At 39.9% G+C, this 11,269-nt stretch overlaps 2 non-coding genes across 2 annotated transcripts; both read left to right on the plus strand.

The window, feature by feature from the left end:
- Positions 1-9,702: 9,702 nt before the first annotated feature.
- TRNAT-AGU (transfer RNA threonine (anticodon AGU)) lies at positions 9,703-9,776 on the plus strand. The gene has a single exon. It is a non-coding gene; the product is annotated as a tRNA-Thr (tRNA).
- A 1,419-nt stretch (positions 9,777-11,195) lies between these two features.
- Positions 11,196-11,269, plus strand: TRNAT-CGU (transfer RNA threonine (anticodon CGU)). Its single transcript has one exon. It is a non-coding gene; the product is annotated as a tRNA-Thr (tRNA).

An 11,269-nucleotide genomic window follows, 5' to 3' on the forward strand; every position in this document is an offset into this window, starting at 1 on the left:
TATCAGCGTCACCTTGGGATCCCTGGACCTGGATCTGTAACAAGGAAGCTTGGCATTCTGGTGAGACACCATGAGATCCAGTTCTGTTTTGCCCCAAAGATGAATCAATTGTGCAAATACCTCCGGATGGAGTTCTCACTCCCCCGGATGAAAAGTCTGACGACTTAGAAAATCCGCCTCCCAGTTCTCTACACCTGGGATATGGATAGCTGATAGGTGGCAAGAGTGAATCTCTGCCCAGCGAATTATCTTTGAGACTTCTAACATTGCTAGGGAACTTATTGTTCCCCCTTGATGGTTGATGTAAGCCACAGTCGTGATGTTGTCCGACTGAAATCTGATGTACCTCAGAGTTGCTAACTGAGGCCAAGCCTGAAGAGCATTGAATAACGCTCTCAGTTCCAGAATATTTATTGGAAGGAGTGTCTCCTTCTGAGTCCACGATCCCTGAGCCTTCAGGGAGTTCCAGACTGCACCCCAACCTAGAAGGCTGGCATCTGTTACATTTGTCCAATCTGGCCTGCGAAAGGTCATACCTTTGGACAGATTGGACCCAGAGATAGCCACCAGAGAAGAGAATCCCTGGTCTCCTTGATCCAAATTTAGTAGAGGGGGACAAATCTGTGTAATCCCCATTCCACTGACTGAGCATACAGAGTTGCAGCGGTATGAGATGTAGGCGGGCAAAACGGCACTATGTCCATTGCCGCTACCATTAAGCCAATTACTTCCATGCACTGAGCCACCGAAGGGTTGAGGAATGGAATAAAGCACATGGCAGGAATTTAGAAGTTTTGATAACCTGGACTCTGTCAGGTAAATTTTCATTTCTACAGAATCTATCAGAGTCCCTAGGAAGGAAACTCTTGTGAGGGGGGATAGAGAACTCTTTTCTCGTTCACCTTCCACCCATGCGACCTCAGAAATGCCAACACTATGTCCGTATGAGACTTGGCAATTTGGAAGTTTGACGCCTGAATCAGGATGTCGTCTAAATAAGGGGGCCACTGCTATGCCCCACAGCCTTAGGACCGCCAGAAGCGACCCCAGAACCTTCGTAAAAATTCTGTAGCTAACCCAAAGGGAAGAGCTACAAACTGGTAATGCCTGTCTAGAAAGGCAAACCTGAAAAACCGATGATGATCTTTGTGTATTGGAATGTAAAGATAAGCATCCTTTAAATCCACTGTAGTCATGTACTGACCCTCCTGGATCATAGGTAGGATGGTACGAATAGTCTCCATCTTGAATGATGGAACTCTGAGAAATTTGTTTAAGATCTTGAGATCCAAAATTGGTCTGAAGGTTCCCTCTTTTTTTGGAACCACAAACAGATTTGAGTAAAATCCCTGTCCCTGTTCCTCCTTTGGAACTGGATGGATCACTCCCATAACTAGGAGGTCTTGTACACCGTTTAAGAATGCCTCTCTCTTTATCTGGTTTGCAGATAATTGTGAAAGGTGAAATCTCCCTTTTGGGGGGGAAGCTTTGAAGTCAAGAAGATATCCCTGGGATATAATTTCCAACGCCCAGGGATCCTGGACATCTCTTGCCCACGCCTGGGCGAAGAGCGAAAGTCTGGCCCCCTACTAGATCCGTTACCGGATAGGGGGGCCACTTCCTTCATGCTGTCTTAGAGTCAGCAGCAGGCTTTTTGGCCTGCTTGCCTTTGTTCCAGGTCTGGTTAGGTCTCCAGACCGTCTTGGACTGAGCAAAAGTTCCCTCTTGTTTTGCATTAGAGGAAGTTGATGCCGCACTTTGCCTTGAAGTTTCGAAAGGGCACGAAAATTAGACTGTTTGGCCCTTGATTTGGAACTATCCTGAGGAAGGGCATGACCTTTTCCTCCAGTGATATCAGCAATAATCTCCTCAAACCAGGCCCGAATAGGTCTGCCCCTTGAAGGGGAATGTTAAGCAGCTTAGACTTTGAAGTAACGTCAGCTGACCATGATTTAAGCCATATCGCTCTGTGCGCCTGGATAGCAAAACCAGAATTCTTAGCCGTTAGTTAAGTCAAATGAACAATGGCATCAGAAACAAAAGAATTGGCTAGCTTAAGTGCTCTAAGCTTGTCAAGTATGTCATCCAATGGAGTCGCTACCTGTAAAGCCAATTCCAGAGACTCAAACCAGAATGCCGCAGCAGCAGTGACAGGAGCAATGCATGCAAGGGGCTGTAGGATAAAACCTTGTTGAATAAACATTTTCTTAAGGTAACCCTCTAACTTTTTTATCCATTGGATCTAAAAAAGCACAACTGTCCTCGACAGGGATAGTTGTACGCTTTGCTAGAGTAGAAACTGCTCCCTCCACCTTAGGGACTGTCTGCCATAAGTCCCGTGTGGTGGCGTCTATTGGAAACATTTTCCTAAAAATAGGAGGGGGAGAGAATGACACACCTGGTCTATCCCATTCCTTAGTAATAATTTCTGTAAACCTTTTAGGTATTGTAAAAACATCATTACACACCGGCACTGCATAGTATTTATCCAGTCTACAAAATTTCTCTGGCACTGCAATTGTATCACAGTCATTCAGAGCAGCTAAAACCTCCCTGAGTAACACGCGGAGGTGTTCAAGCTTAAATTTAAATGTAGAAATATCAGAATCAGGTTGCATCATCTTCCCTGAGTCAAAAACATCACCCACAGACTGAAGCTCTCCTTCCTCAGCTTCTGCATCTTGTGAGGCAGTATCAGACATGGTTCTTAAAGCATCAGTATGCTCTGTAATTAGTCTAACTCCAGAGCGATCTCGCTTTCCTCTAAATTCAGGTAGTCTGGCTAATACCGCTGACAGTGTATTATCCATGACTGCCGCCATGTCTTGTAAAGTAAACGCTATGGGCGCCCTGGATGTACTTGGCGCCATTTGAGCGTGAGTCCCTTGAGCGGGAGTCAAAGGAGCTGACACGTGGGGAGAGTTAGTCGGCATAACTTCCCCCTCGTCAGATTCCTCTGGTGATAATTTTTTAAAGACAGAATATGATCTTTATTGCTTAAAGTGAAATCAGTACATTTGGTACACATTCTAAGAGGGGGTTCCACCATGGCTTTTAAACATAATGAACAAGGAGTTTCCTCTATGTCAGACATGTTTACACAGACTAGCAATGAGACCAGCAAGCTTGAAAACACTTTAATTCAAGTTAACAAGCAAATATAAAAAAACGGTACTGTGCCTTTAAGAGAAACAAATTTTGTCAGAATTTGAAAAACAGTGAAAAAAGGCAGTAAAACAAACGAAATTTTTACAGTGTGTATAATAAGCTAGCAGAGCATTGCACCCACTGGCAAATGGATGATTAACCCCTTAATTCAAAAAACGGATCAAAAAACGTTTTTTAACAGTCACAACAAACTGCCACAGCTCTGCTGTGGCCCTACCTTCCCAAATAAACGACTTTGGAAAGCCTCTGAGCCCTTTAGAGATGTCCTATAGCATTCAGGGGACTCCTGGAGGAAGCTGGATGTCTCAGTCTGTAATTTCAACTGCGCAAAAAAGCGCTAAATTAGGCCCCTCCCACTCATGCTACAACAGTGGAAAGCCTCAGGGAACTGTTTCTAGGCAAATTTAAGCCAGCCATGTGGAAAAAACTAGTCCCCAATAAAGTTTTATCACCAAAACATATATAAAAACGTTTAAACATGCCAGCAAATGTTTTATATTGTAAATTTATAAGAGTATTACCTCTGAAAGTAAGCATGATACCAGTCGCTATTAAATCACTGTATCCAGGCTTACCTTACATAAATCCGGTGTCAGCAGCATTTTCTAGCATTTACATCTCTAGAAAAAGTCTTTAACTGCACATACCTCATAGCAGGATAACCTGCACGCCATTCTCCCACTGAAGTTACCTCACTCCTCAGTCATATGTGAGAACAGCAATGGATCTTAGTTAAAACCTGCTAAGATCATAGAAAACACAGGCAGATTCTTCTTCTATTTACTGCCTGGGATAAAATACTACAACTCCGGTACCATTTAAAAATAACAAACTTTTGATTGAAGAAAAAACTAACTATATTTCCCCACTTTCTCTCTTACTACCTCCATGCTTGTCGAGAGTTGCAAGAGAATGACTGGGTATGGCCGTTAAGGGAGGAGCTATATAACAGCTCTGCTGTGGGTGTCCTCTTGCAACTTCCTGTTGGGAATGATAATATCCCACAAGTAATGGATGATCCGTGGACTGGATGCACCTTACAAGAGAAAATCTCATATATTGTTCAATTGTAAAACTCGACAAAACGTAACAAAGTCCAGAACACACAAAAAACCTCCAATGCATTATTATTTAGATGTCTAAAACAACTCCTACAAAAACCATCCGGATGTAACTAATTGTCAGGCTCTGTGGCTTAGTTGGTTAAACTGCCTGCCTTTTAAACAGGAGATCCTGAGTTCGAATCTCAGCAGTGCCTTCTCTAAATATGTCATATTTAATTGATATAAAAAAAGTATAAAGGTCTCTTAAATACAATGAAGGATAATTAAAATGTGTGTTAAATTACATGATAATATAAGTTGTTGATTGGATGTTAAAATGTAAATGACATAGAATGTGTGTCTTTTCTTAAGATTTCACGCTATGTCAGCCTCAGAGACCAAAAAAAACACTTGGTACTACAAGGTGCTGTGGCTTAGTTGGTTAAAGTGTCTGTCTAGTAAACAGGAGATCCTGAGTTCGTATCTCAGCAGTGCCTTTATTTTTTTTAAAAAAGCATTATATGATAAAAAGGTTTTTAAAAAATCATAAAAGGTCTAGCAGGACATCAATATTGATAAGAGTAACAAATTGGGATAAGATAGTTGCTGTATGCATAAGTACTTTAAAAAAAATAAAAGTAAAATCCTTCAGTGATTAAATGAAAATCATAACATTAGTAAAAGAATTATGGTTAGTATATTGTAATTACAACACATTTCTACAACTTTAAAGACTTACCTTTCAAATTTTACATGTAGATAGTTCAATTTATTCTTCCTAGTTCAATAGTAATCCCGAATCATGTCTTTTATCAATATTCTGGGCAAATATAAAAGAATAATAATAATTGGAAGATTCCCAGACGTTTCGTCTTCATATATTAGATAAACTTTCAAAACATAGATGAAATGATTTGAAACTAAGATTACATTTTTGTTTGTTTACAGCTTTTTAAGTCAATGGTAGAGGTCTACAAATATTCTTAAAAGGCCTTTTTGAATCCAGTTGACAGCATTTTCCCTATTGCTTTTTTCTTTAAATATATAAGATTTCACCCTAAGCCTCCCAGAATTTTTCTACTGAAAGTAGAAGAAAAAAAAGCTGCTCGCTTTTTCTCAGAAATTATAATATAAAAATAAATTTCTACTGATCAATAGTGTCTAGAAATAAAAACTTTTAGATGAGGCTGAACACAAAAAAGCATGGTCCAAAACGAAGCCACTAATGATCAAATCTCTTTTAGCAAAAAAAATATTACCTGCAAATTTTACAGAAAATTCAATTTATCTGATTCATCATTTATTTGTAAAATATAGTTTAAAGCAAATCCACTAACCTACAAATCTTTATTAAAGAAAATATCACATGCTAATTTTATAAAAAAAAAAAAAAAAAAAAAAAGATAATTTATGCTTAGCTGATAAATTTATTTCTCTTGTGGTGTATCCAGTCCATGGATCATCCATTACTTGTGGGATATTCTCATTCCCAACAGGAAGTTGCAAAAGGACACCGACAGCAGAGCTGTTATATAGCTCCTCCCCTAACGGCCATATCCAGTCATTCGACTGAAAACAAGCAGAGAAAGGAGAAACCATAGGGTGCAGTGGCGACTGTAGTTTAAAATGTAAAAATAACCTGCCTTAAAATGACAGGGCGGGCCGTGGACTGGATACACCATTTATCAGCTAAGCATAAATTATGTTTTCTCTTGTAAGGTGTATCCAGTCCACGGATCATCCATTACTTGTGGGATACCAATACCAAAGCTAAAGTACACGGATGAAGGGAGGGACAAGGCAGGTACTTAAACGGAAGGTACCACTGCCTGTAAAACCTTTCTCCCAAAAATAGCCTCCAAAGAAGCAAAAGTATCAAATTTGTAGAATTTGAAAAGGTATGAAGTGAAGACCAAGTCGCCGCCTTGCAAATCTGTTCAACAGAAGCCTCATTTTTAAAGGCCCATGTGGAAGCCACAGCTCTAGTAGAATGAGCTGTAATCCTTTCTGGAGGCTGCTGGCCAGCAGTCTCATAGGCTAAGCGGATTATGCTTCTTAGCCAAAAAGAAAGAGAGGTTGCCGAAGCCTTTTGGACCTCTCCTCTGTCCAGAGTAAGACAACAAACAAAGCAGATGTTTGACGAAAATCTTTAGTAGCTTGTAAGTAAAACTTTAAAGCACGAACCACGCCCAGATTGTGTAATAGACGTTCCTTCTTTGAAGAAGGATTAGGACACAAAGATAGAACAACAATCTCTTGATTGATATTCTTATTAGATACCACCTTAGGTAAAAACCCAGGTTTGGTACGCAGGACTACCTTATCCGCATGGAAGATCAGATAAGGAGAATCACATTGTAAAGCAGATAACTCGGAGACTCTACGAGCCGAGGAAATAGCTACCAAAAAAATAACTTTCCAAGATAAAAGTTTGATATTTATGGAATGAAGAGGTTCAAACGTAACTCCTTGAAGAACCTTAAGAACCAAATTTAAGCTCCATGGTGGAGCAACAGGTTTAAACACAGGCTTAATTCTAACTAAAGCCTGACAAAATGCCTGAACGTCTGGAACATCTGCCAGACGCTTGTGCAAAAGAATAGACAGGGCAGAAATCTGTCCCTTCAAGGAACTAGCTGATAATCCTTTTTCCAAACCTTCTTGTAGAAAGGATAGTATCCTGGGAATCCTGACCTTACTCCAATAAAGATATTTACGCCATATTTTATGGTAAAATTTCCTGGTGACAGGCTTGCGTGCCTGTACTAAGGTATCAATGACTGACTCGGAGAAGCCACGCTTTGATAAAATCAAGCGTTCAATCTCCAGGCAGTCAGTCTCAGAGAAATTAGATTTGGATGATTGAAAGGACCTTGTAGTAGAAGGTCTTGTCTTAACGGCAGAGTCCAAGGTGGAAAGGATGACATGTCCACTAGATCTGCATACCAGGTCCTGCGTGGCCATGCAGGCGCTATCAAGATCACCGATGCTCTCTCCTGCTTGATCTTGGCAATCAGACGAGGGAGCAGAGGAAACGGTGGAAACACATAAGCCAGGTTGAAAGACCAGGGCGCTGCTAGAGCATCTATCAGCATCGCTTTGAGATCCCTGGACCTGGATCCGTAACAAGGAAGCTTGGCGTTCTGGCGAGACACCATGAGATCCAGTTCTGTTTTGCCCCAACGATGAATCAATTGTGCAAACACCTTTGGATGGAGTTCCCACTCCCCGGATGAAAAGTCTGACGACTTAGAAAATCTGCCTCCCAGTTCTCTACACCTGGGATATGGATAGCTGATAGGTGGCAAGAGTGAATCTCTGCCCAGCGAATTATCTTTGAGACTTCTAACATCGCTAGGGAACTTCTTGTTCCCCCTTGATGGTTGATGTAAGCCACAGTCGTGATGTTGTCCGACTGAAATCTGATGTACCTCAGAGTTGCTAACTGAGGCCAAGCCTGAAGAGCATTGAATATCGCTCTCAGTTCCAGAATATTTATTGGAAGGAGTGTCTCTTCCTGAATCCACGATCCCTGAGCCTTCAGGGAGTTCCAGACTGCACCCCAACCTAGAAGGCTGGCATCTGTTACAATTGTCCAATCTGGCCTGCGAAAGGTCATACCTTTGGACAGATGGACCCGAGATAGCCACCAGAGAAGAGAATCCCTGGTCTCTTGATACAGATTTAGTAGAGGGGACAAATCTGTTTAATCCCCATTCCACTGACTGAGCATGCAGAGTTGCAGCGGTCTGAGATGTAGGCGGGCAAACGGCACTATGTCCATTGCCGCTACCAGTAAGCCAATTACTTCCATGCACTAAGCCACCGAAGGGCGAGGAATGGAATAAAGCACACGGCAGGAATTTAGAAGTTTTGATAACCTGGACTCCATCAGGTAAATTTTCATTTCTACAGAATCTATCAGAGTCCCTAGGAAGGATACTCTTGTGAGGGGGGATAGAGAACTCTTTTCCTCGTTCACCTTCCACCCATGCGACCTCAGAAATGCCAACACTATGTCCGTATGAGACTTGGCAATTTGGAAGTTTGACGCATGAATCAGGATGTCGTCTAAATAAGGGGCCACTGCTATGCCCCGTGGCCTTAGGACCGCCAGAAGCGACCCCAGAACCTTCGTAAAAATTCTTGGGGCTGTAGCTAACCCAAAGGGAAGAGCTACAAACTGGTAATGCCTGTCTAGAAAGGCAAACCTGAGAAACTGATGATGATCTTTGTGTATCGGAATGTGAAGATAAGCATCCTTTAAATACACTGTAGTCATGTACTGACCCTCCTGGATCATAGGTAGGATGGTACGAATAGTCTCCATCTTGAATGATGGAACTCTGAGAAATTTGTTTAAGATCTTGAGATCCAAAATTGGTCTGAAGGTTCCCTCTTTTTTGGGAACCACAAACAGATTTGAGTAAAATCCCTGTCCCTGTTCCTCCTTTGGAACTGGATGGATCACTCCCATAACTAGGAGGTCTTGTACGCAGTGTAAGAATGCCTCTCTCTTTATCTGGTTTGCAGATAATTGTGAAAGGTGAAATCTCCCTTTTGGGGGGGAAGCTTTGAAGTCCAGAAGATATCCCTGGGATATAATTTCCAACGCCCAGGGATCCTGGACATCTCTTGCCCACGCCTGGGCGAAGAGCGAAAGTCTGCCCCCTACTAGATCCGTTACCGGAGAGGGGGCTGTTCCTTCAGAGGCAGCAGCAGGCTTTTTGGCCTGCTTACCTTTGTTCAAGGTCTGGTTAGGTCTCCAGACCGTCTTGGACTGAGCAAAAGTTCCCTCTTGTTTTGCATTAGAGGAAGTTGATGCCGCACTTGCCTTGAAGTTTCGAAAGGCATGAAAATTAGACTGTTTGGCCCTTGATTTGGACCTATCCTGAGGAAGGGCATGACCTTTTCCTCCAGTGATATCAGCAATAATCTCCTTCAAACCAGGCCCGAATAGGGTCTGCCCCTTGAAGGGAATGTTAAGCAGCTTAGACTTTGAAGTAACGTCAGCTGACCATGATTTAAGCCATATCGCCTGGATAGCAAAACCAGAATTCTTAGCCGTTAGTTTAGTCAAATGAACAATGGCATCAGAAACAAAAGAATTGGCTAGCTTAAGTGCTCTAAGCTTGTCAAGTATGTCATCCAATGGAGTCGCTACCTGTAAAGCCTCTTCCAGAGACCATCCAGATTTAATTAATTGTCAGGTGCTGTGGCTTAGTTGGTTAAAACGCCTGTTTTGTAAACAGGAGATCCTGAGTTCGAATCTCAGCAGTGCCTTCTCTAAATTTTTCATATTTAATTGATATAAAGAATGAAGGTCTCTAAAATACAATGAAGGATAATTAAAATGTGTGTTAAATTACATGATAATATAAGTTGTTGATTGGATGTTAAAATGTAAATGACACAGAATGTGTTTTTTTCTTAATATTTCACTCTATGTCAGCCTCTGAGAAAAAAAAAAAAAAAAAAACAGGTACCACAAGGCGCTGTGGCTTAGTTGGTTAAAGCGCCTGTCTAGTAAACAGGAGATCCTGAGTTCGAATCTCAGCAGTGCCTTTCTTTTTTTTAAAAAGCATTATATGATAAAAAGGTTTTTAAAAATTCATAAAAGGTCTAGCAGGACATCAATATTGATAAGAGTAACAAATTGGGATAAGATAGTTGCTGTATGCATATCCATAAGTACTTTAAAAAAATAAAAGTAAAACCCTTCTTCAGTGATTAAATGAATATCTTAACATTAGTAAAAGAATAATGGTTAGTATATTGTAATTACAGCACATTTCTACAACTTTAAAGACTTACCTTTCTAATTTTACATGTAGATAGTTCAACTTATTCTTCCTAGTTCAATAGAAATCCCAAATCATGTATTTTATCATTATTCTCGGCAAATATAAAAGAATAATAATAATTGGAAGATTCCCAGACATTTCTTCTTCATATATTAGATAAACTTTCAAAACATAGATGAAATGATTTGAAACTAAGATTACATTTTTGTTTGTTTACAGCTTTTTAAGTCAATGGTAGAGGTCTACAAATTTCACAATCATCTGACCCACTTCGATAGATGTTACTCAAGCATATTTTGATAAAAGTTGAATCATTATTGATATGAGTACTCACTGGAATAGGAAGATTTTTCAAACTTTGAGATTTTAATGTATAAACATCATTAATTGCACAGAATAAATTTTTTATTTAATATTTTAATGTATGCTGTATACAACATAAAATCTTCTTAAAAAGCCTATTTGAATCCAGTTAACAGCATTTTCCCTATTGCTTTTTTCTTTAAATGTATAAGATTTCACCCTAAGCATGTCTTTAATCAATATTCTGGGCAAATATCAAAGAATAATTATAATTGGAAGATTCCCAGACGTTTCGTCTTCATATATTAGAGAAACTTTCAAAACATAGATAAAATGATTTGAAACTAAGATTACATTTTTGTTTGTTTACAGCTTTTTAAGTCAATGGTAGAGGCCTACAAATCTTCTTAAAAAGCCTTTTTGAATCCAGTTGACAGCATTTTCCCTATTGCTTTTTTCTTTAAATGTATAAGATTTCACCCTGAACCTCCCAGAATTTTACTTGTCAAAGTAGAAGAAAAAAAAGCTGCTCGCTTTTTCTCAGAAATTATAATATAAAAATAAATTTCTACTGATCAATAGTGTCTAGAAATAAAAACTTTTAGATGAGGCTGAACACAAAAAGCATGGTCCAAAGCGAAGCCACTAATGATCAAATCTCTTTTAGCAAAAAAAATATTACCTGCAAATTTTACAGAAAATTCAATCCATATAACACATGCTAATTTTATAAAAAAAACCCATTCTCATATATTTTTCATTTGTAACACTCGACAAACGTACCAAAGCCCAGAACACACAAAAAACCTCAAATGCATTATTATTTAGATGTCTAAAACAACTCCTACAAAAACCATTAAGATTTAATTAATTGTCAGGCGCTGTGGCTTAGTTGGTTAAAGTGCCTGTCTCGTAAACAGGAGATCCTGAGTTCGAATCTCAGCAGTGCCG

The sequence above is a fragment of the Bombina bombina genome, chromosome 2, assembly GCF_027579735.1.
Source record: "Bombina bombina isolate aBomBom1 chromosome 2, aBomBom1.pri, whole genome shotgun sequence".
NCBI classification, from domain to species: domain Eukaryota; kingdom Metazoa; phylum Chordata; class Amphibia; order Anura; family Bombinatoridae; genus Bombina; species Bombina bombina.